Source organism: Ictidomys tridecemlineatus, chromosome 14 (genome assembly GCF_052094955.1).
Source record: "Ictidomys tridecemlineatus isolate mIctTri1 chromosome 14, mIctTri1.hap1, whole genome shotgun sequence".
Lineage (NCBI taxonomy): Eukaryota > Metazoa > Chordata > Mammalia > Rodentia > Sciuridae > Ictidomys > Ictidomys tridecemlineatus.
Window position 1 is genome coordinate 51,253,488 of NC_135490.1, and position 25,136 is coordinate 51,278,623.

The following is a 25,136-nucleotide window of genomic DNA, read 5'->3' on the forward strand; positions in this document are numbered from 1 at the left end:
ATGAAGGTAGGGCCTGATCCTCAGTCCACCCCGCCCCCCACACACATACCAACATTCTGTCTGACCCTGGGCTCCATTTGCTCTGCTCTGATGCAGGTTGGCAGTGGCCCCAGGCACAGCTCCACGTCCCCAGGGCAGAGAGAAAAGGCACAGTGCTTAACCGGAAAGGAGGTTCCTAACTTGGAGGTTTGTTTTTCCCTGTATCAGGGACTGAACCCCAGGGCTGCTGGACCATGGAGGCCCACCCCAGCCCTTTTTATATTTAACGACAGGGTCTCAGGAGTTGCTGAGAGCCTCACTAAATTTTTGAGGCTTGCCTCCAACTCATGATCCTCCTGCCTCAGCCTCCCGAGTTGTTGGGATGCAGGCGTGAGCACAAGGGGATACTCCCAGCAGGAAGAAGGCCAATCATGTCTCTGGGGATGAGCCTGAGCAGAAACGAGACCATGACCCTGCAGTTTGTAAAAAGTTGGCTTTATTTATCATTTAATCACCATATCTCATTTATGCCATTTTGGCGTCCACAGTGGCAGTCTCCTGGAAGCTGGGTCAGCCCTTGCCCACCACTGTGATCACTGCCCACAGGCTGTAAGCCCAGGCCACACAGGGCCAGTAGGAATGAGACTCTGAGGTCTGGCACTCTCCAGTCACAGCCCGGGGAACCAGGGACTGGGCCTGCATGCCAGAGGCCATGTAGTCCCCAGTGGTGGCCTGGGGAGGCCCTGCCCTCTAAAAGGTGCAGGAGAGGGATGGTGGAGGCCCCTGTGGGCTGGGAGGTGGCTGGTGGTGGGGTTGCCCTGCTGGGGACTGGGTCCAGACAAAGCCACATGTGAGAAGGTGCTGGGCCCTGGGCGGGAACAAGGTCCCCCCTGTTCTTGTTCCAGGTCTCTGGGGACAGTGTACCACCTCTACTGAGCCTTTACATTGCCCATGCAGAATAGGGGCACCCTGCTGAGGGAACCTGCAGCTGTACTTGAGAGGGGCCTTGAGATCTCCAGGATGGTCCCCAGCTCCATGGTCTACGCACTTGTCACCACAGATGTCATTGTCTTTTTGTCTCAGACACCAGAGCACCTTCCCGGGAACCCCAAGCCCCGGACCCTGAGCTCAGGCCATGAGCCTGAGCCTCCCCTCCCAGCCTCCTAATGTGGTGGAGGCTGTATATGGTGGAGGCCGAGAGAGCTGGCCCCTTACTTGCATTTGGTCCCTAAGTGCAGTCAGAACATTCTAGAAATAAAGGGAGTGACAGAAGACGTCCCTTCCCAGGGGCACGTGGGGGGGGGGCAGCTGCACAGTGAGGACACACCATGGCTGACTGGAGTCTGGACAATTGGACATGGTGGGGTGGTCCCCTGAGAGCCCTGAGCTCAGCCAGGCGAGGGTGGAGGTGGTGACCCCAGGCCTCCCCCAGATGAGGACAAAGCTGCCTGGCTATGAGGTGTCCACGAGGTGGCAAGGATGGCAGTCCTGGATCTGCCCCAGCATAAGTCCTGTCTGGAACCTTAGTGGGAGAGCAGCCACCTACGGCTGGGCAGGGAGCTGTGTCATCCTGAGCCCAGAGGACCCAATGCCCCCCATCGGAACAGTCTGCAACCAGAGTGCCACCACTGGTGAAGATGCGGACATGCTGGTGATGCTGTCCGTGTCCCCAAAGGAGGTTCGACCCGATGCCCGACCACCCTAAGGCCATACAAAAAAATTTTGTGCTTCCAACCAGAGTCAAAAAGCCACATTTGTGGGGACCAGGGACACCACTGCGGCTGCACACATCACTGAGGAGGGGAAGGGGAGGCCAAAACCACAGTCAGACAGAAAATGGGGACAGCGCTCCCCATCCCTGTCATGGCTGCAGTGGCCATAGCCAGAGCAGGAGAGGAGCCCCAGCGGATGATGTCCCCTTGCACCGCAGCACCGCTGCCCCTGGCCACCACTGCCTTCCGAGGCACCGCCCGGCATCCTCCCTGGTCCTTGGGCAGGTGTGGCTTTCAGAAAAGCAGGGCCCTCATGCTGCCCACCTCGCTCTGCTCCTGGATGAATATCTCGAAGGACTGGGAGGTGACGGTGACCACCAGCAGGATCCCGATCCCACCACTGAGGGTGCCCAGTAAGTCATCCAGGAACAAGAAGGCCCCGACACACAGGCACCGAAGGCTGTGCGGATGCATCTGGGGGAGGGTAGGTGGTCAGCCCCAAGGCACCACAGAGCCCTCAAGCTGGCCATCAGGCTTGCCCATGACTGAGACCAGAAACTCAGGAGGCCCCACCACCTCCCTGGATCATCATCTGCTAACACCCTTGTGCCTCCACTAATGCTATGGGACCTAGTCCCTGCTAGGGGACTGTGACTAGTCCAAACTGAAAGGCTGCCAGATGCAGTGGTCCATGCCTCTCATCCCAGCAACTCTGGAGGCTGATTCAGGAGGATCGCAAGGTGGAGGCCAGCCTCAGCTACTTTGCAAGGCCCTAAGCAGCTCAACAAATCCCTGTGTCTAAATAAAATATAAAAGGGCTATGGATGGGGCTCAGGGGTCAATTGACCCTGGATTTGGTCTTTAGTATAGGGGGCTGGGGGACTGGGGACGAGACTCTAATGCTGAAGATGTCTTTCAAAATGACCACTGTCCCTACCAAGGACTAGAAAGCAACCTAGGATTTGCAATTGTGGCTTTTCACGTGATTGCTTCTTTCAGGAAAAGTCACCAAGTGAGAGCCCAAAGGACAACCTGGTCTGCCACTTGACTTTGTAGACAGCCCTGCTCACTGTGGCTGCTACCCAGTGGCAAAGGAAGAGCTGAGAAAATAGTGGAGAGCCCTAGGGAGAGCAGAGGCAGCCCTCCATCCAGGACGAGGCACAGATACAGTGGGCGATACTCCTGCCCTGGGCTTCTGCCACCTGGGGCCTCTCCTCACCCTTCCTCCTCTCCATCACAAGGTGACAGCCTCACAGACCACTTGGCCATGACCCAACTGGTCTCTGACCTCCTCTCTGCCAGGGCCTTGTTCACTAGCACTGACCTCTCTGCTTCCAAAACCACCAGCCCTCTGCGGCTCTGCTGGCCTCTAAGCCACAGCCACCATCTGTTTTTTTTTTTTCAGTCTTGGGATGGAACCCAAGGGTGCTTCACCCCTGAGCCACATCCCCAGCCCTTTTTTTTTTTTTTTTTGCATTTTGTATTTCACACATGCCCAGCAGCACCCAGGAGGAACCCTTGCACCTGCCCTCACATGCGTGTTGTGGGTTTGACTTTTTACTGGGAGCTGCTGATCAGTGGATGTAGGGAAGATGGGTGAGAACAGTGAAAGCCTGGCATGTGGCTCCCACCCAGCCTCCTCTGGACTTGTGTCTCTGTTTAGAGGAGAGGGGACACACTGCATAATCACCCAGGAACAGCTGAGAGCAGAGCCAGACTGGGTGATGCTAGTCATGTACACACTGAATACACTGAATTTTTTTTCTGGAAGCTGATTATTTCAATAAAACTAATGGACAGTCTTCCTGGAGCACTGGTGGGCAAAGGAACAGTTGATGGGCTTCCCTCCGTCTATTCATTCATGGGAACATGCATGTTAAAAGCCACTGTCCATCTCCTGTGAGGTTGAAATTCTTATGGGAAACAGGATGTTAATGAGTGAGCAGATTATAAGGGATGTTAGTGACAGTACCATGAGAATGGCCAGAGAGACAGGGCAGGGGCGATGATAGTGCAGAAATAGCAGATGGAGACAAACACTCTGGAAAATTTGGCATGTGAGCAGAAGCTGGCTTCTGTGTGAGAAATGTGTTCATCATGCAAAGGGCATGGCCAGCTCAAAGTCTGGGGTGGAAGAGGCCCTCATGTGCTCTGGGAAGGCTCTGGAAACCATGTGGCTGATGCAGATGGCTGATGGAGAAGGCAGGTGGAGGGACAGAGGAAGGGCAGGTGGAGGGGAAGAGGGAGGGAGGGTGGGGGACTGAAGAAGGGCAGGTGGAGGGTCAGGTGGAAGGGCAGACGAAGGGCAAGAGGACGGACAGGTTGAGGGGCAGTGAGGGGCAGGTGGAGGAGCAGAGGAACAGGAAGTGCAAGGGCAGGTGAAGGGGACAAGGGAGAGCAGGTGGAGGGGCAGGTGAAGGAGCAGGTGAAGGGGCAGAGGAAAGGCAGGTGTAGGAGCAAGTGGAGGGGCAAAAGAGGAGCAGATGGAGGGGCAGAGGAGGGACAGATGGAGGGGCAGGTGGAGGGGCAGGTAGAGGGGCAGGTTATGGAGCAGGTAAAAGGGCAGAGGAAGGGTAGGCAGATGGGCAAGTGAAAGGGCAGAAGAGGAGCAGGTGGAGGGGCAAATGAAAGGGCAGAGGAGGGGCAGAGGAAGGGCAGGTGGAGGGGCAGAGGAGGTGCAGGTGGAGGGGAAAAGGAGAAGCAGGTGGAGGGAGAGTTGTGACCCCCTGGAGCAGAACTCTGAGGACAAGGGCAGTGTTGCCTTTCACAGGAGGAGAGTGGGGGGCTTGCTGGGTTTGAGCAGAGGACACCCATGATGGGACCCATAAGTCCAAAAGTTCTGCTCTGTCTGCAAATAGGCCTCAGGGGCAGAGATTACCTGGGAGTGCAGTCATGAGGCTCCTGCAGGAGCTGGGGGGCAGCTGGCCAGGTGAGAAGTGGACCCCTTTCCTGCTGCTGCCATTACCAATCAGCACAAGCTCCCGGCTGGACAGCAGGAATTTCTTGTCCCGGAGCTGGAGGTCAGAAGTCTTGAGAAGGTGTGAGTAGGGCTATGATCCCTCCCCAGTCTCCAGAGTAAGACCATTCCCTGAGTTTTTCCTGCTTCTGAGGCTGCCAAAGCTCTGCCTGGTGGACTCTTTTTCCATCTGAAAATCATCAGGGTCCCATCTTTAGATTCCTCTCTGTCATCTCATCCCTGCCACCCTATCTCCTCTGTTATCATCATCTCACTCCTTCTCTGGCTCTGGCCTTGCTTCTACCTTTTTCTGAGGCCAACTGTGAGCCCTGAGTAACTCAGGATTCTCAACCCATATCAGGAAGCTTAGCCACATCCTCAAAGCCCCTTTTCTGTGGGAGATGACAGTTTTCCAGGTCCCAAGTATGGTGACAAGTTTGGGGAGGTCATTGATCAGCCTCATGGGTCAGAATCTGAACAGATTTCAGAGTCAATCCAAAGGATTTCCAGGTGTGGTGGATGTGGGGTAAGATGAAGCAATGGACCACAGGCAGCCAGGGGGTGACAACCGGAGCAATAGGAAGAATGGAGAAACCATCTTTGCAGAAGCATCGGCAGTGGGAGGAATGGAGGGACCCAGTACCATTTGAGATGCTGCTAAGGGTGGCCTGGGCAGCCCTGGGGAGAGCATGCTCACTGGTGATTTTCTGTGCTGTGGGACCCCTGGAGCCTGCTCATGCAGAAGGCTATTGGTACCCAGGAGAGGAACATGCCCCTGGGACGTGGAAGGGCTGGTGACATGTCACTGGGGTTTCACAGGAAAAAAAAAAAACAGACTTATTGAAGAGCCTGAGTTCTCACTTGAGTGGCCAGGGACTAGAATCTGTGGTAATTTGGACATGAATATCAATGGCATGTTGACCACTGTGACAGATTTGTGAGAGATAAGTGTGTGTGCACCAGTGTGTGTGCATGTGCAAATTATGGCCTCAATTATACTAAGCTTAGTATAAGAATACTAATTTTTAAAATTATTCCCCCAAAATATATATTCAATGCTTTCCTCTGAGAGGTAAGATTCGGGGTGATTTATGCTCATTTTCTAAATAATCCACAGCATGCAATATTAAAGCTGTATTACCTGAGATGAACACATCAGATGGAGATGACATTACCCAAATAGAAACGATCTTACCTGGGAACGAACAATGGTTCCTACTTAACAATTGAATCCTCCCCAAAACAGAATCCATTTTCTCCTTTGAAACTAGGGGTCCATTTAAGGATCAAATAATTTAACATTTGTGTATCAGTTGAGGTGGGTTTTGCTATAGATAATATAGCATGACCACAGTAGCTCAAATAACAAACACTTATATTCTTTATATACTGAGATGCTTGGGAACAGATCATTTTAATATTGGCCCTTAATTGTCGGATGGCCCTCTGACAGAGGTTGAGGAGAATCACTAGACCATCTAATGAGTGTCTCCGGGCTGAGCTAGAGGGTGAGTGTTGCAACCCGGCCCGCCATCCTGCCTGGCAAAAATCACACCAAGTCGGGAGTTGAGTCAGCCGAGATGGCGCAGCAACTCAGTTTATTGTGGAAGAAGAGGACTTACATAGAGAGAGGAGAAGGAGGGGGGGCAAAGGCAGGGGCAAATCAGAGGTCAGAGAGTCCCCCAGGTTGGGGTAGCCTAGGCACCCCAGTTACAAAAACAATACCCCATTAGGTATGTGTACCCTGTTGCTGGGGAGTTATTCTTTGTGTTTGCAGAAGCCATATCTTGGGGCCATTCAGGCATGTATATGGAAGCTCTAACTGTCATGTACATGGAGAATCTCAAAAGCAGAATCACAAGACTGGGGATTTTTTTTCCCCAGCGATTGCACTCCCATGGTCAGCAGAGGTCCCAACACTCAATAATGCCTGCAGTAAGGCTTTTGATTCTTCAGCCGTTTGGCTCACGGGCACAATTTGGCTGCTGCAGCTCTCACCATCATAGCTATTTCAAGGCAAGAAAAGGGGGGAAGAGAAAAGAGGGTGTAAGAATCAGAAAATCAAATGCTTTTTTAAATATCATCAGAAGAGTTCTATTTCTATTTCATTGCCTAGCTTTTGGCCAGTGCAACAAAAATATGATCAAAGAGAAGAGTGTTAAATAATAAATGCTGTATTATCCAATAACCACTTTGTTCCACCCTGAAAAATCAAACACTGTGCCTGGACATTGGAGGTAATCTGGAAATGTTGGCCACTAGTACTTTCAGATGTTTAATAATGAGTGACATTGAAGGAAGTACTGGGTCTCCGTGTTTAAGAGTAGTTGTCTGTGCCAGGTGTCCTAGGGCCTGTTTCTTTTCCAGCCACCCACACCTGTTCAAGTGGCTCATGCCTCACTTCTCATCAGGAGAAGCCATGTGCAGTTGAGCCTGGCTTCATGGACAAGCTGGGGACATGTGAGGTCACTCATCAGAAACCAAATGGTCACTGAAGTCTCCTCAAGGTGCCTCCAATATCAGGCTCAGTGGACACGAGTGTCTGTGCAGACAGATGGCACAGAACTACCACCACCACACACCAGCCAGCTTTAGTCTGCAGAGTCATGTGTGGGGGCAGCACCTGGCCCTGGCCACCATCCCTGTCAATTATACCAGCCCTCAGTGGCCCCAGGCCTCTACCAGAGCAGACATCCAGCATGCCCAATCAGCCCTGTACAACCTTCTCAGGAAGCCCAAACAACACCACTGCCCCAGGGATCAATGTTGGTCAGCAGAGGCCCAAGTGGCCGTGAGACCCTGCCTGATGTGACCAGCTCAAAATCCCACCTTCCCCTGGGTACACTTGTCCCCCCCTCTGTGGTCACCTGGGGCTACTCATTGGGTCCCAGCCATGCTCACATCAAGAGAGGGTCCTAGATGTGCTAGGTCTGAACCCCTGAGGGAGCTGTGCCAGGTTGGCCTCCTAGTTGGTTGGAGGGCACACTGGTGGAGAAGGCTTGCTTTGGCAAGTGTTGATGAAGAGGCAGGTGCCAGAGGATGGGAAGAGGTCCTGAGTCACCTGGGCTGTGATCTTTGGAGATAGGAAGAAGAAAGAGGAGGGAGGGTCAAGATTCATGGGGTACCAGGAATTTCAAGAGGCTGAGGTATGGATGGCTGACCCGCAGAGCATCTGAGTGCATGGTCATTAGCTTCAGGGCCCCAGGCCTGTGCAGCTGGAGGTGAAAGATTACTCCTGTACTCACCACAATCTTTCTAGCCATGGGAAGCTCCTGCTCTCCTTCCCCAGGACAGAGTCAGCAACACTGAGTGGGTGTCACAGGATGAGATACACCACACCATTCACCCCTGATAATGATGGATTGTGAATGGACCCTCCCCAGTGAACCTGTCAGAAGCTGAATGGTGGACATGCACACACACACACACACACACACATACACAAATACACACATACACACACACACACACACACACACACACACACACCTTTTCTCAACCTTCTCCTTCCCATTAAACACAAGTCCATCTGTGAGTCACTTGTGTAAAAGTCTGGGATCACCTCTGACTCTTTTCCCCCATTCCATGTGTGATCTCTTTAAACTTGCTGCATCCTCCGTGGCCACCAGCCTACTCTGCCTACTCTCTCCAGCCACTGCATGGGACTCCTAATGGCTCTTTCTGCTCTGCACTTAGTCCTGCATCCTGCAATCTGCTCTCCACCCACAGCCAGAGGGACCTGGTGACAGCAGACACCATGCCTGACCTCATTGTTCAATGGCCAGTTCAATGAGCACTGTTCAATGCCCTCATGTCCATTCCACCTGGAGAGAGACCATGGTCTTCACAGAGTCTGGGAAGCCCTGCAGCTCTCCCCAACCCATATGGCCTTGCTCACCCACCAGTCATGCTCACCTACCTATTTTTCAGCTATGCACCAGGCCTACCTCAGGACATTTGCACAGGAAGTTCCTCCTGAGATCCAGGCTCAGTCTTTCACCTATCAGGCTTCTTTCAGGAGTTACTTTGTCAGACTAGCTAATGCCATCTACCTAAACTATGAGCCCCTCCCCTTCTACAGCCCCAGACTGCCTGATTCTCATTATACATCTATATTAAAATTGTCTAGCACTTACACTATGATGTCCCAGCTAGACTGTAAGCACCATGAGGACAGGGACTTCTAACTCTTTCATTTGATGTCTTATTCCAGAAATGAATCTACATAAATATTAATGACCTCTCCAGTCACTATGCTATGCCCTGCCAGGCCTCAGAACCCAGCCAAAGAAAGATGCAAGGTCCCTTTCGTGACACAAAGCTGAATTTCTAGAAACTCAGGAGCATCTGAAAACATTTACCTCCAGAATCAGAGGAGCCCTCTTCATCCTTCACTCCTCAAAGGTACTTGTTGCCCCGGTATTTCTACTTTATGGCTTATTTGACAGACTCTGACTCCAATGATTTCAACCAAGTGTTATTAGTTTCTTACTGTCTCTCTCTACCCATCTGCTTCTTCCAAATTTCCTTTCCTTTTGCCTGGTCAAAGTTCCTGTATTGTGTGTCCTAGATGCTCCCCACACATCTCCTAGGCATTGCCCATGGGTCCGTTCCTACGAATCACGAAGACCTTTTTCTAATGTCCAGAAATTCTGTGAGTGTAATGGGGATTTTGCATTGGGAAGAAAATACCTGAAAACCACATATCTGATAAAAGATTTATATCCAGAATATGTAAAGAGTGCCATAACCCATCAACCATCAAAGACAACCTAGCTGCAAACAGCAGAATATCTGAACAGGTCTTTTTCTTAAAAAGCCATCGAACTGATCATGACTATGTGTGTTCAGCTTGTTAGTTACTGGGGGAAACCATGATGAAAACCACTCACACCTCTGAGGGAGACTGGGATCTGATACCTGGCAACCCTGAGTGTGGGGGAGGTGGAGAGCAGTGGGGGCTCTCAGTGCTGCTGGTGGAATGTCAAATTCTACAATTACTTTGGAAACATTTTGGCAATTTCTCAAAAAGCTAAACATAATGTTAGCCTATGACCCAAAAGGGCCACTTCTCACCAGCTCCTCAACAGAACTGAAAACAGATGTTCAAGTCAGCATTCGTCATCCCACCCAAAGGTGGCCTTTGGGCACACCTTCTGGTGTGGTGCTGAGCCTCACGGGGTCATCCAGGTGACAGAAAATGGCCAGACAATAATATAGAAGAACATAGTGACCCTTGGAAATGTTACACTGAAGGAAAACAGCCACACACAGAAGGCCACGTGCTTGCCACAGAAGTGCCCGCAGTGACAAAAATCCATGCAGACAGACCAGAAGTTGTGGGGCTGAGGGTCAGGGAGGCCCAGGAGTGACAATTAATGAGGTAGCAGGAATATTCTCAAATATGACAGTGCTGATGGTTCTGCTGTTTTGTAAAATAGCAAAAACACATCCATCATAAGTGTCCCAAGCACCTATGCATCTTGGCCATGAGAGGCAAGAGGAAGCCTAGAACAGGAGCTTTTAAGTTAGGAGAACTTATCATTTTTTTTTTGTTTAATTAGTTACACATGACAGCACAATACATTTGAATCAGATGGGATATAATTTCTCATTATTCCGAGTGTATAGGTTGCAGAATCACATTGGTCATGCAGTCACGTATATACACACACAGCAATAATAATGTCTATTTCCTTCTACACTCCTTCCTTTCCTCCTTCCCCTCCCCTCCTCTCCCATCACTTCTTTCTGCCCAATCTAAGGTGATGTGATTCTTCCCCCCCCCACATTATCTTACATGTATTTTGTATAATGATGAGGGTCTCCTTCCAACTTCCATGCAATTCCCCTTCTCCCTTCCTTTCCCTCCCACCTCTCTTTCCTATCTAGAGGTAATCTTCTTCTCATGCTCTTCCTCCCTATCCCATTTTGAGTCACCACCCCGCTTATATCAGAGAAGACACTTGGCATTTCTTGGGGGGGTTGCCTAACCTCACTTAGCATAATCTGCTCTAATGCCATTCATTTCCCTGTGAATGCCATGATCTTGTTATTTTTTATTGCTGAGTAATATTCCATTGTGTATAAATGCCACATTTTCTTTATCCATTCATCTATTGAAGGGTATGCATTTTGGCTCAGCAATCAAGGTATTGCGAATTGTGCTGCTATAAACATTGATATAGCTGTGTCCCTGTAGTATGCTGGTTTTAGGTCTTTTGGGTATAGTCTGAGAAGAGAAATAGCTGGGTCAAATGGTGGTCCCATTCCAAACTTTCCAAGGAATCTCCATACTGCTTTCCATATTTGCTGCACCAATTTGCAGTCCCACCAGTAATGTATGAGTGTACCTTTTTCCCGCACCCTCGCCAGCACTTGTTGTTGTTTGACTTCATAATGGCTGTCATACTTACCGAAGTGAGATGGTATCTTAGGGTAGTTTTAATTTGAATTTCTCTGACTGCTAGAGATGTTGAGCATTTTTTTGTGTATTTGTTGATTGATTGTATATCTTCTTCTGAGAAGTGTCTGTTCAGGTCCTTGGCCCATTTGTTGATTGGGTTATTTGGTTTTTGGTGTTTAACTTTTTGAGTTCTTTGTATACCCTAGAGATTAGAGCTCTGTCTGATGAACTTGTCATATTCTATGTCCTCACAAAGGGCTGAAGTGTGGCCAACAGGAGATTGGAGGCCACCAATGTTGTGCCCTTGTTGTCCCCTTGTTGAATGTATCCAGAGCCACCACTCACCCTCCCATGCCACAGAACAACACTGTCATCAGAATGTTTATTCATCACTAGGAATGCACCCCAGGCCCTTACTTGGAAGGACCAGCCGCCACCAGTCACACATGGCATCATTTTCATGCAGATGCTCTGAGAAAATGGCCACCTGGGAGTGTGTCTCAAGTCCTCATGCTTGTCACATGTCGATGTGGTTAGGCTCCTCCATAGCCTGTCACACCCTCTTGTCCATACTATGTGTCTTCTCCACAAAGACATCAGCACTGAGCCAGGGGGTCTCCACCCTGACTGCTCACAGCCACAACCAGCAGTGTGACAACAAAGCTGACCATTGGGGCTCATTGCAGAATCAGTCTTTAGGAACAAATCCTGGGCTTGATTATTTTTAATAGTGCCTCAAGTCACATGGCTGGGTTTGAGAAACACTCCTGGACCAAAACCAAAATGCACACAAAGCACTGGGCACAGAGTGGGGCCAGTTAGCAAAGGTGAGGCCAGGGTGCTGATGGCACTTGTGCCCAGGGACACCTTCTCTAAAAACAATAATGAGCATAGTAAGAAATGCCACTCACAGGGTCTCTTGGACCTTAGGGCTTCCAAAAACTTGGGACAGGCCAGGGAATGCACTGCCCGACTTAAAATGTCAGACTCCTGTCCCTGGTGCCACCTGTGCTCTCCAGTCTCTGAATGGTGCCATGGTCCACAATGCCACCTCTGTCTCCAGATGGCAAGACCCAGCTAATGCAAGTAGTGAATCTTATTTTGGTTGAGCCATAACCAGATGTCTAGGTGAAGCCTAAGAACCATGGGCCTTCCCCAGTCCCTGAGGAGGTCATGTGCACAGCCTGAGCCCTGCACATGGCCACGTATTCCTGGGAGTGTTGTGTATAGTGAGACAGGGTGCCAGTCACTAAGTGATTCTGACAACTGTGTCCCCTCTCTCTAGAGCAGCCTCACCCCAGGCAAAAGAGCTCCTGCCATTACACAAATCATCCAAAAACTTCGAGCAAATTCTGCTTTCACTGTCCAGTGGCCATGTCCGAATGCCCCACCACCCGCTTTATCTCAGAGACTCTCTTGACCCAAGTGAGTTTTAGCTGCTCTTTCCAAACCTCTTATTGAATCCACACCTTTTGCTCCAAAACATGCCTGAACCTTGGTCTTCTCCTCTGTCCCCCCATCTCCTCTGTCCCCAGCCTTTCTTCTGGGAACTCCTGCTGTGGTCTGCACACCTAAGCACTACTAATCTGTCTTGAGTGAGGGAATCCAGGTTTTCATTGGGTCACAGCAGGAATTTATGCTCAGAAAAATGATTTTAGGTGCTGTGTGAGGAGATGGTGTTCACCTGCCTGACTGTGGTAAGCTCTGCATTAGGAATTGCAAAGCATTGTACTGCACCCATTAAGTGTCCACAATAAATAAAATGAAAATAAACTCTGGATTCTACTTTTGATCTTGTTATTTGCTCAGTACACTATTAGACCAGGACGCAAGAAAAGACCACTGACTCTAATTAAAATCAAATTAAAGCAAGCTTATTATTTCGACCGGCCAGGCTGCCTTGCCCATCAAAATCGTGGGAGCCAAGGACCAAGGCAAGGATTCTTTGTGGCCCAGTTTTATAGCCCAAAAAGTTACACAAAGGGGGAGTTACAGATAACAACACTTTGAGGAGCATAACACAAGTTTATATTTTTGCTGGCCCTGGCATCAGAATTTATGGAGATCTTAGAGACTCAGAGAGGGTCGTTATCCAGCCAGGGAAGGCCAGAATTTATGAGGCATCATCACTAAGGTTTAGGAAAGGGTTGTTATCTGGTCAGGGAAAACCGGACATGGGTGAGTTCAGGGCATGGGCAGGCATTCCAACCAGGTTCAGAATTTGCAGTAATTTATACTAATGCCAAAATTATCTTTTCATGGTTTTGTGGCAAGATGCCCAATTTTAAGAAAAGATCAGGTTGGGTATATCAACACAAGGACTTTTTTTTCTTTCTTTCCAAACATCCCTTATGTACCAGTCAGACCTGTTGAATTTATATCAAAAGGTAAAATTCTATGTCCTAGATATATCTTGTTGATTTCTGAAATTATAAAGCACAGTGATTCCAGATGATGCAAATTCTAGGAAGACTGTGCTGGGCAGAAAATGGTCAATAAAGTCATATTAGTGACTTCTTTTAAATGATTGCACTATATTCTAATTAGCTATTTGTTACTTATTAGGACCAAGATTACCAATACTATTTTGTAAATTCTGTTATCAAATTTCTGTAATTGCATAAAAAATATAATGGAAAATGAGGAACCATACACATTTTTTTTTCATTATGGACATGTGCACAGCAGTGATGCTCTGTGCTGCATTATATTAGCAGCCTGTTAAGTGCAGTTATATGTTAAAATAACTCCACTTAAACATGGATATTGACAGTGTAAATGAAAAAGTTATTTGGGGAAATAATGGCTAAAAATGCAAAACAATTTTCTAAGCATGCCCTGTCATTTAATGGCTTTGTACTAGTGAAGGGACTGCTAAGACACAAGTGTGTCTGTCTAGGAAACCAGGCCAGCCCCTCCCAAAAAATCTGCAATCACTCGTGAAGGCTCTGTGTCCCCTAGAAAGGATAATCTTAAGTTCAAGACCACACTGAGCAATTTGGCAAGGTCGTAAGCAAATGAGTGAGACACTGTCTCAAAAAAGGGGAACAGGTTGGACTATAGCACAGTGACAAAGTGCCCATGGGTTAAACTCGAGTAACTAAATGAATTAAAATAATAATAAATCTGGGTTAAAAAAATGTCATACAATCTAGTAATAATATTTCTGGGTATGTATCTAAATGAATTGGGAAACTTTTCTCAAAGAAATAACTACAGTTATATTTTCATTGTAGCTTTATTCACACTATTTAATAAAAGAAAAAAAACAGACAGGCATGGTGAGAATGCTTTTAATACCAGGGGCTTGGGAGTCTGAGGCAGGAGGATGGAGAGTTCAAAGCATCCTCAGCAATAATGAGTCACTAACAAACTGTTTCTAAATAAAATGTAAAATAGGATTGTTGATGTAGCTAAATGGTTGAATGACTCTGAGTTGAATTCATGGTATGATCCCCGCCCCAATAGCTTCCTTTTAGATGAAAGGAACATCAGAAGATTTCTTCCAGCTACTATTCCCCTTACAGGCTACACACTTATAGTTCAAACTGATCTCTAGAAGGCAAGACCAAGAAACTGATATTTTCTAAATAGGCCAAGAGACTTTGGTATTTGTTATAAAACTAAGGACTGAACAAATATGGGAGGTTGGAATGAGAACACAATGCACAGGAAATTCTTCAATGGAGAATCTTAACTCAGTCACTTTGAGACCTGAAACCACAGTTGGAGATGATATACCTAGCCTAGTTATCTCATTAGATCAGAAGCCAGCTTGTTACAAGTTATGAAGGATTCACTTCTGTTTTCTGTAAAAATATCAGGATGTCTGTATGGCCTGGCCATTAGTTGATGTTGTAAAGCTGATTGGAATGTCTGCCCATGCCCTGAACTCACCCATGTCTGGTTTTACCTGACCATATAACAACCCTTTCCTAAACCTTAGTGATGCCTCATAAATTTTGGCCTTCCCTGGCCAGATAATGACCCTCTCTGAGTCTCTAAGATCTCCATAAATTCTAATGCCAGGGCCAGCAAAAATGTAAACTTGTGTTATGCTCCTCAGAGTGTTGTTATCTGTAACCCCCCCCCCTTTGTGTAACTTTTTGGGCTATAAAACTGGGCCACAAAGAAGCCTCACGGCTGTCCTTGGCTCCCACGATTTTGATGGGCAAGGCAGCCTGGCCGGTCGAAATAATAAGCTTGCTTTAGTTTGATTTTAATTGGAGTCAGTGGTCTTTTCCTGCATCATGGTCTAACAGAGATAAAACTATATTCTCTGCTTCACTGATTCCTGGGTTATTGATTCAATCCAAACAGATATTGAAAAAGTATTAAAGCTACTGATTAATATTAATGTAAAACAGTGAAGCCAGGTTAAACGATAGGTAGTTACTGTAGTTATATAAATTGGATCTAATATTGAGTAAGATAAAGAAAATGGAGACCATTATTGAGAATGGAGTCCAGGAAACCAAAATCACATCTGATAATATTGAAATGCTAATGTCCCCAAGGCCTGGAACTCACACTAAAAAACAGTTAAAGAAGTAGCTCCCAGCAAACCACCCCAGGCCCTTTCTTCTCAAATTCCACCCCTAGTCCACCTATCTTTCACCTTTTGGCCTTACCACCTGCATTCTATCACTGCAGGATAGAGGAAAACGAAGGAATGTGGGAAGACTAAAAGAAAACCTTAGGAAAATAGGAAAGGCTGCCCCCTTCCATAGATTCCACATTTTGGGTCCCTTTCTTCCTCCGAGAGGAAGTCTTTTCTGCTATACTTTAATATAGCCTTCCACTTTTCACTCTTTACTTGCCTAGGTGTGCTTCTCTGGTGTTATATTTCAGCATTCAGGGAATCAAGAAATCATCATTGGTAAACATCAGTAACAACAGGTTATTAAAAATGTACCAGGTTCTTTACATGAATTTTGGCCTTCAAATTCACTGTGTACTCTAGCCCTGTGACTAAACTTTCCTGTAGTTTACAACAAATCTAGACCCATTATTATTTTTCTACACTCCACCACAAAGATGTTTACTGGAATGTTCAGAATGATTCTACAGGTCATTTTAATAAAGTGGTCTTACATATATCTTTAATTGGGACACATTAACTATACTATTTTATTTATAAGTGAGTCATTATTTTTAATGTCACCTAATTTCCTAATTTTTCCTTTCTTTTGTCTTATGTGAAATATTCGGGGGTTGAGAAAAATCTTTTAAAACTCCAGTTCTTGGAGATAAAAATTACAAATAAGGTATCCCTTTAAAATTAAACATGTGAAAAATAATCGATCATGTTGAAACTGGAGTTTTGAGATGAAACTTAATTCCCCCTATAACCAGGTTTTTCTGGGATCCTGTCTCACAAATTTTGAAGAATAAAATCTATGGACACTCAGGGAAGGTAAGAGTAAAAAAAATAAGATTTATTTAAGCAAGAGAAAATAGAACTCCACAATGTGGGAGAGGGCATAATAGCAGAAAAACCCATTTTGCCGTGCCAGCTTTGGAGTATATGTATGGTTTTAGGAAGAGCATGGGGCAAAATCTACTTAAAATAGACATTGAAAAAAACATCCTGACTACCACCTGGGTTCACATCTGTATCCCATCCTTCTTTCTGTAACTTCCATCTGGGTTCACCCCTGGGACAAATAATTTGGTTGTCAGTATTTCCATAAGTGAGCCTCAAGGTATTTTACATTTGAATTAGGCCTTAATGGTGCTCATTAACATATCTATCCACTAGCCTCCAGGTGTGGTTGAAAGCTCTCCTTTATACAGCAGCCTGATCATTTTACTATATATTCTATTTGTCTTCAATCAAGGTGAGCAGGAACTCTGGCTTTGAGAATGTGAAGTGAGAGCTGGAAATTTAGAGGTTTATTCTCAGAACTATGGATAACTAAATTGGAGTTCTGGATAACAGATAGCTGTTATACTGCTTACCCTAGATTTAGAGAGATCAGGAGGCATGAGATTGGCAAGTTCAAAGCCAGTCTTACATCTCACTGGGGCCCTAAGCAACCCAATGTGACTTTGTCTCTAAATAAAAATATAAAAAAGGGCTGTGGTTGTGAATTAGTAGATAAATATTTCTGGGATTAATTTTTATTCACAAACAAACAAGCATATATTAAAAAGAACAACAACCACTACTACAAAAAAAATCTCAGGAGGAGCAAAAGCAGGGGTTCTTAAAAACTACAGCTTTTCTCATGCAGGAACACAGTCAACGGAGTTTGGCTCCTCTTGTGATGATTATCTCAGTCTTCACAACACAATCTGTGGTCATGCCAGGCTAGTGGCACACAGATTTTCACATAGGAATTCAGGAAGTCCCTGAAAACACCATACTATAATGGAAAAGAATGCCAGGGGTCTCAAATCCTGATCTAAGCTCCACCAGATTAGTCAGAGCAAACTGAAAACTGAGTTGCCACAGAGAGAACTTCTCGACACCAGACACTGGAGAAAACTCTGAGGAGCCCCTGACCACCTATGACAGTTCCTACCATTGCCAGTCGCACTGGCTTCAAATAGCTTCCCTATCCAGTCTCAAAATAGGAAGACACCCTTACCATTTCCTGGCTTCCAGTATGCTTATTTTTTTTCTTTGATAGTTTTTTTTTCAGCTCCTGTGTAGTGCAGAACCCTGGAACTCCTGACCTATGTTTGGAAGCATAGAAATAAATCAAAGATTGGCAGGCTTCAGAAACAAAAAAACAAAAACAAAAGATGGTGGAAACCCACCCCCTCATCATTGGCTGTGTGAGAACTGGACAGTGTTCACCTAAAAGACAGATTGGAAAGGGCTTCAGGCACTTCCTCCAAACAGAGCCTAGAGGCCAACTCTTTGAGTGACACTAAATTGCATCCAACCTAGAAACAAATAATGTCAGAAAAACAGTTTGTTGGCTGCTCATTTTTAGTTGATAAAAGACTGGGGATCAACCATGTGCTGTGGTGCATGCCCGTAATCCCAGCAACTGGAGAGGCTGAGAAATGAGGATTGTGAGTTCAAAGCCAGCCTCAGCAATGGTTAGGCACTAAGAAATTCATTGAGACATTCTCCCAAATAAAATACAAATATGGCTGGGGTGGGGCTCAGTGGCCATGTGACACTGAGTTAAATTCTCAGCAGCAAAAAAAAAAAAAAAAAGAAAAGAAAAAAGAAAAAAAAAACACTGGGGATCAATGGGTACTCACTACAGAGCTCTATGACTATAGATAGATAGATAGACTGATGGAGAGATAGAAACATAGATAGATAGATAGATAGATAGATAGATAGATAGATAGATAGATAGATTCCTGGGACAGGGTCTATAATTTTCCTGAGTTTGATTTTCAACTAACCGATATTACAATAATGCTCCACAGCCCTGGATTATTTTTTTTAATTACTGTGAATTGAATTATGTGTCTCAGGATGAAATCATTTCATGGCAGTGTTTTTTTCACAATACATAAAAACAGCCCAGACAGAAGTGCATTTAATTTATCAATGTATATAAGGTTAAATCAATGTGTGAATACATATGTACACATTATTATAAAAAAGAAATATCACAAATTAAAAATTTTATTTAATTTGTCTGTTCTCTGATTTTATGAGAAAATAGCTTGAGATTTCTACTCATAAGTAATTCCCTGAGGCAGCAATGTTCCTACTTCCCTAAAAAAACGAGGCACAAATAAAATTTAAAGTTTCTAGTATTAACATTAAAAATGAAAAAGAGATGGAGGGTGCCAGGTCTCTGGATCTGTCAGTATCCCAGACTCTGGAGTATAAGCAATTAAAGACACACTTATTTTCAACTTTGCCTTGAGCCTAATGGTAGGATTATAATGTCTTTCCCCCTTTCATTGATATGTGGTACTATGAGAATATGAGCACAAATCACAGGTATGTATGTATTTGTATGTGTGTGTGTGTGTGTGTGTGTGTGTGTGTGTGTGTGTGTGTGTGTGTGTGTATGTATATATATATATATATATATCATCAACAGAGTCAACATTAAGTTTAAAGGAAAAACAATTAAATCTCTATTGCCAGGGTCAAGCCCTAGCTAGCAGAGATCCAGGGGTCCTGAAGGATGAGTGGTTTAGGCAAAAGAAGACGATACAGGACTACAGTGGGAAGTTACAAACAGCCTTCAGAAGTATCTGCTACCCCTAGAGGGGCATTTATTTTTATACCTTTTTTGCAGGTTTTTTTTTTCATGTAGTTAATAGATAGCTTCAATGCTGAAAACTTGTTTGATTTACATAATTTTCAAGAGTTACAATATTTTCACATACATATTAAATACCTAAGATATTAAGTCCATTGTTTAAAATATTTTTTGTAACCTTTGCCAATCATAATTAGGCTTTTACATTTACACCTCAATCACTAAGTGAGACTATGCAACTCAACTACATGTATCTTGACCTATTATTAACTTTTAACTTTAAAGCATACCTATGATTATATCATTAACCTTTAACTTTAAAGTATATCTAGATTATTGGTAAACTTTTTAACTTCTAAACTAAAGTCCCAATAAAACATACTTAAATTAGTGAAAGCCTATTACTTAAAAGCCTACTATTCTGAAGTGCCTATAAAATAATGTATATGAATTTTATATTATTCTATTTTTAATTTCTAAGGTAATTTCCTTTTTCATATGACCTATTTAAGTGCTTTCTTAAAGAATTTCTTTGATACTTGTTCAAAATAAAACAATTCTTCGGTCTTTTTAATCCTTAACAAAAGAGCAGGCTCTTCCCCTCAACTGATTTGCCATTAATATTAACAATATGTTTCCTGTTTTCATCATGAATTCCTGTGTAAGGCAATGGAAGGCCTGTTACTGGGGGAGGGGGGATGTATGTTGTACAGGGTGGCGCTTTAAAAAGTGGGACTTAGTGTAAGTTTTTAAGTTTTTCTCAAGAACCTTGATTTGTAATCTTTTCTTCATAAATTTCTTGAGGAATAACACTATTGTTTGTATCCTGAGAGATATCAAAACACATCTCCAAACATGTCTTAATTGTATCTTTATTCTCATTCTGGGAATTTTCCTGCCATTTCATCAACATGTACTTTTATTATTGATTGATATATACCATATTACCCATATCATGACTACCATAAACAAAACACTTGTTTCCCCATGGATTCAGTTTCCAGATGGTGTAGCCCTGTCACAGCATCCCACCATTCTGTGATCCTATCAGACAGAGGGTACAGGAATGCATTAACCACACTATCTACAAGATGCCAGCTATTTTTTCATATAACTTCTGTGGAACTTGTTATTGAATATTGAGCTCCATCCTATAGTGGGTCAATTCGTTGTCACTGGAAAACAAGTCATTCTAGAAATCATTGGCTCACAGGATTCCTGAGACAAATCCCCATCAGAATTTTGTATTTTATTTAAAGAAACAGTTTCACTGATTTGCTTAGCACTTCTCCCTTGCTGAAGCTGACACTGAACTCATGATCCTTCTGCATCAGCCTTCCAAGACCCTGGGATTACAGAAGTGCACCACTGCACTCAGTTCTGTTCACATTTTTAATGCCAGCATTTCCTCTTTGCCTTATCAACTATTTTTTATGCTATATTTCAAATGGATGTATTATTTCTAATTTTTCTCCAAGAACTGGATGGCAGTTTATAGATTTTGCTTTCTCTTTGTGAGCATTTAACATGAGAAAAAAGCAGACACAATGAGTTTTTTAGAAATGATATAAAGGAGGGAAAAGGTGACACCTTGAAGAGAGAAAATGTGTCCACTCTGTAAAGAGAAAAGTATGGCTCTTTTGCTCTCCAGTTTTAGTAGATATCTAAAAAAAGATTCTACAGAGTCCTCTGCAGGTACGCTTCTTGACTTCGGACTCACAGCAGGATAATATCAAACTCTCAAGTATCCACTGCAATGACAACTTTAGTTTAATTAGCCTCATGTTCACAATTTCTAATTGAATTCTTAATCATAAACTCTTGCAGATTTTATGCTTAGTAGGAATTATCTTTATTTTCCTGACTTCCAGAATCTGGTCTTTAACAGGGTCACAAAAGTCCCCCCTCCAGTGCAACTTGTGTTTCTCTTACAAACATTATTTTGAAACTGCATTTCTCCTGCATATAATAGTTTGTTAAAGAATGTGACACATTCTGTCCAGTTAATCCAGAAAGGGTGCAAGTAAATTGCATCTTGGAAAATAAAACATAGGGTCAATGTGTTGGGCTTATTTATTTATTTATTTATTTATTGTACTGTATGTTGAAATCAGAGCTAGTTAACCACTGAGATACATCACCAGCTCCTTTTTTATATTTTATTTAGAGACAATATCTCATTGATTTGCTTAGTGCCTCACTGATAACTTGCTGAGACTGGCTCTAAATTCATGATTCCCCTGCTTCACTCTTCCAAGCTGCTGGGAATACAGGTAGGTTGCACCATGCCCAACCTATCATTTACCTTAAAGATACTTCAGTTCTTTTACCAGATTCTGTGAAAAATACTACAATGAAAATATAATTGTACTGTTTTCTATGATGTAGTTACTCCAATTTTTTTTAGATACATACCCAGAATTACTACTACTGAATCATGTGGCATTTTTATTTCAACTTACTGAAGAACCTTAATATCATTTTCAAAAATAGCTTTATTCAATTTATATTCCCACCAGCATTTTCACAACTGAGTCTTTATATCCATGCATATATGTTCTGGGGTACCTACTATCTTTCAGATTTTTATTATTTATTTATTTATTGCAAAAAAAGTCTTTATTGCAATAAGTTAATCCTGTAAATATGCCTGAAAAAGTACATATCAGTTGGTCAGAGCAATAAGAGCCTCCACCACGTTTTCCATGTGTTCCGGCAAGCTCCTCTCTGCTGCTGCTCGAGAAATCTCCATCTCTGTCATTATCAACTCCAGATCTTCTTTCTTGATAGTGACCTTTGCCAGTTCCTTCTCCCGTTCTTGTTTGGCTTTCTGCTCCCGAGACCTTCTATCTCCGATCACGGACATAGCCATATCCAGATTGGAACTCTGGATCTCCTTCTCCTCCGCATAGTCGGTGACCCGCTCCAGGTCCGCTGCACCACTGTCATGCTTCCGTGGCTTCTGGGGGGGGCGGTCGGGGCCGCTGGTCTCGGTTTCCAACTCCAGTTCCACGTCCCCCTCGGTCGCCAGATTTTTATTTTTTACTATAAATATTTTATTTATTTATTCACTAGTCATAGATAAACAAGTAACTTTTGTTTTCTTTATTTTTATGTGGTTCTGATGCTTAAACCCAGTGCCTCCCATGTTCTAGGCAAGTACTCTATAACTGAGTCAGAACCCCAGCCCCTTTCTTTCAGATTTTTATCATAGGCATTCTGACAAGACGACACAGAGTGCAGGAACTTTTTCATTTGACTGATGCATTAAGCTTCTGGTGCAACTGTGTTATATTCCAGGCTAGAAGAAGAGTGTGCTGTAAATATTTTCTGTGATGAAACAGGAATCTTTGATTTCTAACACAGTTTTAACAGTAATGCTGAAAATTTTAGTTTTTGCAAGTAGTTACAAACAATACAAATCCACCTGTTTGTAATATGTGAATATATTTGCACATGTTCAGTCTCTATTGCTTATAGAAATTTTTAGGATATACTCCCTGGAACAGAAGGCACTAATTTTAGATGCTCAGTACATGGAGAAATTACTTCTAAAAACAATTGGTAGGCCTGGAATTATTTTTGGGGTGAAGAAAGGTAGGTCAGGCCTCAGAAAGTGCTCAAATGTTATTTATTCTATCAGTAGTTGGCTTGATTTTTCCCTTTGGTACCTATAATTGAGTTGAGAGAGAAGCAATTCTTCCAGCAACAGAAGTTATCAAAACCACTGGAAAAATCTCTTTTTGGGAAAAAACTGACATCTTTGATATTTAAATTTTCTGACCTGACTTCAGGTTGTGATGCAAATGAAAAGGCACCAAGAAGAAGACTACCACTTTGTCATTTTCATACTTATATATCACTTCTTCTCTAACCAATGAATACATTAAGATGAAAATCACAGAAAATTTTAAAGTCAGCTTATATGATCTCAATCTGTTTTTATTTAAGGTTAACCCTGATTTTTTTTCACATATATGGCACTTCACTCAACAACTCAAATGCCCTGGTGTATCCCAGCTATATCTACTCATTTCACTGTAGGTATTTTTTCAATTGTGCAAAATGTATCTAAATCTCAATTGTCCAATGTATCTGAATTCATTTGTGGCTTTGTCAGAGAAAGACCCATAAAATGAGTAGATGTGTATTTAATTTTTCAGTAGAGAAAGAAATGGTTACAAGCCTATATTCTGCTATATTTCTGTTATGATCCAGTTGTTGGTGTCCCCCCAAAAGCTCACATGTAGACAATGCAGAAATGTTAGGAGAAGAAATTACTTGGTCATAGAGTTAACCTCATCACTGAATTAATCCCTGAATGAATTAACTGTGGTAACTGAAGTGATAGTGTGTCACTGGAGGAAGTGGAAATTGGGGATTTGGCTTCGGAATGTAAATTTGTATATTCCCCCCAAAAGAGAGTCTCTGCTTCATGATGACCATGTAAGTTTCTTCCCTCTTCCACACCCTTCTGCCATGATATTCTGTCTCACTTTGAACCCTGAGAAATTGAGCATTCTTCCAAAGAATAAGACCTCTGAAACCCTAAGCCTGCAAATAAACATTTATTCCTCTACGATTTCTCTGGCCAATTTCTTTAGTCACAGTGGTGAAAAGGCAGATTAAAACAACTTCTAACTTCATCTCAGCTGAACATATGCTTTTTGTGATGAGTTTGAACCCAGTATCTTAGATATTCTGAATGCAAACTCACAGGGAACTGTGACCCCAGCCCAAATATCTAATTTTAGATTGCATTGTATTATCCCTTACTTCTACTGTTATTTTGGATATGGATAAGCTTAGAATATTCTAATGCTCTTACCAATAAAAAAATATATGTATGTAAATTAATCTTTGGTTTTGGTTTATACTGTGACTCCTTGTTCTTTATTATTATATTATAGTTTTATAATATACATCACTGACACTTAATGATACTACTAGTTAATTTGCTTCCCTGAAGCAGAGATTTTGGGGGTAATTCATACATAATTTTTCTCCAAAGTATTTTTTCTCTTTAATCTCTTTCCTTTATCAGAGAAAAATGCTGAAATTTTTTTGTTAATGTCTTTTCTTTGTTGTACTTATACATAATACCTTTATTTTATTTATTTATTTTTATGTGGTTCTGATAATTGAACTCAGTGTCTTACATGTGCTAGGTGAAGACTCTACTGCTGAGCAACAACCCCAGCTCCACATGCTAAAATTTTGATGAAAAATATTCAATATTACATTAAGAAAAAATTGTTGTATTTGTAATGATGAGTAGTATCTAAACACATTTGTGTAATTGGACCTTTTATGTCTTTGTCCAAATTTTTATTTTCCCATAAATTTTGCATATCTTTTAAAACATATATGCACTGTGTGAAGTAGTATACAAATATGACATTTATATAATACTGATTTGATATTTTGTACTATGGGTTAGACTGAATGTAGTGTGGCCAAAATGTGTCTCAACATTAGAAACCATTTTATTCACACTTTATTATTTGTATCTTCTTACAATGTGCACATTCTCTTTTCCTCCACCATACAGATTTTAACTGTGGTAAAATATGATAAAATCTGAATGAATTAACTGTGTTAATTCATTCTACTATACTTTTATATGTTATTATGGTTTACAAGGGCAATCATTTCTATATTTTAATGCTACTGATGGGGAAGAATCATGTTTTTCAATAGGCACACAATTAAAAAAAAACAGCAACTTACACTTCATCTGTAATTTACAAGAACTTCTTACTCCACATCTTCATTAATACTATTTAATTGTATGCATTTGGTATTATTATATTTAGTCTTTTTCTAATTTATCAAGATGCTGATATTTCTATGAATAGTGAGCACTTAGATATCACCTGTATAAAGAGGCTACT

General features: G+C 43.3%; 1 pseudogene; it reads right to left on the minus strand.

Annotated features, from left to right (window-relative positions):
* Window positions 1–21,892: 21,892 nt before the first annotated feature.
* Window positions 21,893–22,303, minus strand: LOC144370530 (huntingtin-interacting protein K pseudogene; annotated as a pseudogene).
* Between the last annotated feature and the right edge of the window lie 2,833 nt (window positions 22,304–25,136).